Source organism: Elephantulus edwardii, unplaced genomic scaffold, assembly GCF_000299155.1.
Source record: "Elephantulus edwardii isolate Elephantulus edwardi_28Jun2011 unplaced genomic scaffold, EleEdw1.0 scaffold00198, whole genome shotgun sequence".
NCBI classification, from domain to species: domain Eukaryota; kingdom Metazoa; phylum Chordata; class Mammalia; order Macroscelidea; family Macroscelididae; genus Elephantulus; species Elephantulus edwardii.
In genome coordinates, this window is record NW_006399948.1 from 5,125,070 (window position 1) to 5,128,660 (window position 3,591).

A 3,591-nucleotide genomic window follows, 5' to 3' on the forward strand; every position below is an offset into this window, starting at 1 on the left:
TGATAAATGCTAGTTCTCTCCACTTTAAGCAGTTGTAGAAGTGGACAGGCATCTCTGGAGACATCTCTTCCTCACATGCACATGTTCTACTCTTGGGGATATGAGGTCACATTTGGCATAGGCTGAGTCACCGCTGAAACCTTTTCCTTCTTGATTACCATCTTATATGCCCTCTAGATCACCTCAATTATAGATTTAAAAATATGGCTAAGGAAGTTTCCTGTTCACCAAGTTACTGAAGAACTGTTATTTCTTTTCCACTGATGGGGACAGGTCACACCTGAAGGTGTGCTCTGTCACTCATGGTATCTGATTGTGAGTCAGAAGAACAGGGGCCATGTTCGGTATGTTTGGCTGATTTCTCTCCAGGGTGTATCTGCTGATGATGGAGGAGTGATGAGTACCTCCTGAATACTCTCCTGCACTGTGGACACTGGTGAGGCGTTTCCCTGCTGTGGAGTTTCTGGTGAACTGACAAGTGAGAGTTCTGCTTGAAAGACTTCCCACATTTTGCACACTGGTACGGGGTCTCCTTTGTGCTTGGTCAGGCAGGAACTGTCCCTTAAAGTTTTGCCACATTAATTACACTCGTAGGGCTTCTCACCAGTATAAGTCCTCAGGTGCTTGATTAGGACCGCAGTATTCCTGAAAAGTTTCTGACACTGGTTACAGCCATAGGGCTTCTCATCGGTATGAATCTTCTGGTATGATGAGGTATGCGCTCTCAATGAATGTCTTTCCACACTCTTTATGCTCATAGGGCTTCTCCCCAGAATGGATCTTCTTCCAGTGCACGGTGAGATGACAGTTGCAGTTGAAAGACTTCCCGCACTCTGCACTTTCAAAAGGCTTCTCCCTGTGTGGATTCTGAGATTCACAGTGAGGTGAGAGATGTCCCTGAAGGGCTTCCACACTCATTACAGTAATACGGCTTCTCCCCTGTGTGAGTTCTTTGATGTAAGACAAGGGATGAATTTCGATTGAAGGTTTTTCCAGTCTAGACATTTGTAAGGGTGTGAATCCTCCGATGCTGTGTCAGAGCTGACCCAGCACTGAAGGCCTTGCCACACTTACTGCAGTTGTAGGGTTTCTCTCCCATGTGGATCCTTCGATGAACAGTCAGGTTGTAGTTCTTGGAGAAAGACTTTTCACATTCATTGCAAGTGTAAGGCTTCTCTCCAGTGTGAGTACGGTGATGCAAAACAAGAGAAGAGTTCCGTTCGGAACATTTATATGGTTTTTCTCCAGGGTGACTCCTTCTCTTTTCATTAAGAGATGAACTCAGTGCAAAGATGTCCCCAAAGTCCTTACCTGCGTAGAATTTCTTGCCTCTTTTAATTATTTTATGTTCACCAAGGGAGGTGAAACACTTGAAAGATGGAATACTTTCAGGATATTTATAGGGTTTCTCTCTTACTTGGTTTCTTCCAAACTGACTCTTGTCAATAGACTGAAAGCTTTTACACAGCCGTCACTTTGGCTGGGTTACAACCCAAATCGGTAACATCTGAGCTGTGTGCATGGAGCTCATCCTCTGTGAGAATTCTCTGAGATGGTGGGAGGTCTGAGCCTGTGCCCATGTGTGCCCTGAGTCCAGGATATTCACAAAGGGCTTCTTGAACTCCTGGCTTATCTTGAGGTAAAGCCATTTGGTTCAGACATCCCTTTTTGACTCCAACAGCCCCAGCTGTCACCTGAGGAAAAGACACTGAGATTCTCCTTTATAAATCCTTTCATTTCCCCGTTAGTTGTTTGTTCTTCCTCAGCAGTAATCTGAGCTTTCATTTTCAGGCTTGTATTCCAGGCTATGGTGGGGCTTCTACACGCCCCGGGGTCTGGTGGGGTGGTGTGGTGGTGGTGGGTGGGTGGGAGGGGGTTGGGAGGGTGTCCATGCATGCGAGTCCCCACATACCCACTGCCCATGAGACAATGATCGGCCACATTCTGCCCTCAGTCCTAGCCAGGGTACAGGGGGCACGGCCAGCCCTGCACACAGTCCTCTGAGGACTTGAGTCCCCGGAGACCGAGGGCACTGCGGGACTCACCAAGGGTGGCCGTCCACCTCCATGTTGGAGGTTGGCACCCATCCTGCCATGTTTAAAATGAGGCATCCTGGAGGCAGGAAAGGAACTTCTCACAGCTATGAAGAACAAACTATGATTCTGACTATATCCTCTGGGTCTGAAATATCTATACAGCAACCTTGATGAAGAAGAAGAGAACGCTAACACTTAAGAAACAGGGGGAGACAGTAGTAGAAAAATGATAACAGAACAGGTAGTAGAACTAGGATCCTGGCTCATGAAAGAGTGGTGGTCTTCTGACTCATGAAGTGGGAAATTTGAAAGCTTCAGGATGGAGGCGGAATCCTTGTGAGCAGAGTGAATGACCTCAAGTATTTATGGGGTCTAGGTTTGCCAATCCATGCAGTTATAGTGATAGGCCTAGTCTTGCTAGTGAAATAGGGTGCTCTGAAACCCTTAATTAGCAAAAGTAAAATAGATTTGTAATCATTACCTGAGAAGAACAGAAGCCAAGGTTATAAGACTTAGGGTTAGACAGAGGATGAGAAGAAGTTGTCCTGATGGAAATATCGTTTATCTGAATTTTAATCTGTCAATTCCTTATAAATCCTGTAACTGGTTTTACAGGACTAAGTCCTGTCATTTTTATGTGATCATAGCAAAGAACTTTCTACTCGAGAAGAGAAGTAGAATGTACCCTTGCAGAGATAATTGGTGTCAGAGTTTGGTAAAAATATTGGAGACCGGAAGCATATCTGACATTGTAGAAATTAATCTTGGCCAATGAGTGTTGATGATCTTGATGGTAAGCCTCTCTCCTTCTCTTGAAAGGCCAGACAATGCCACTCCTGTGCCAATTCTTATAGTTAACTTTTCTTTGAGTGATATAACAATTACTCATTTACTCTACTGTATTCAAAAAGAGTGATGTTATCAGATTCAATCCCTTCTCAAGAAAAAAACTCAAAGTTTATTCAAATTGTGAAACTGACTCCTCTTAGGCTATATGTTAATGTATCTTTCTTTACCATATGCAGAAAATATTAAATGCATCCCATTATTTCAAATATTATCTAAAAGCTTGAGAATTATGCCTACATAATGTCTCATGTGACATTTGGTAAGTCTATTGACTATCAGTTGAAAAGTTTCCAATGAAACCTTTTAAAATGACAACAAATAAGACCATTATTATAAAAATAGAAGGATACCTAGTAAGTTGTGTATGAAAGTCCAACGGAAGAATGAGATGGCTAAAGGATGGAAGGAGGGAGATTATGGGGTAGCAGAGTTTAGAGAGTGGAGGAAGGAGTTGAAAGAATTAGGCAAGATAAAGTGTGGGTCTGAAAAGATGGAATAATAGTGGGTATTGATCAGTGGTGATTAATTTTAGAAAACACAATATGTGGAAATGATTATATGCAATGCGATGTGAATGAAAGGATATGTAAAACATAATGTGAATGAAACCATGTATATGAATTTTGTATGCAAAACAATATAAAATAAGATTTTTTTAAAAGCACAATTAAATGTATTTGTTGCTCCGTGAAAATAAATCATCTTT

At 42.5% G+C, this 3,591-nt stretch overlaps 1 pseudogene; it reads right to left on the minus strand.

The window, feature by feature from the left end:
- Window positions 1-274: 274 nt before the first annotated feature.
- On the minus strand, window positions 275-1,649 carry LOC102864654 (annotated as a pseudogene).
- Between the last annotated feature and the right edge of the window lie 1,942 nt (window positions 1,650-3,591).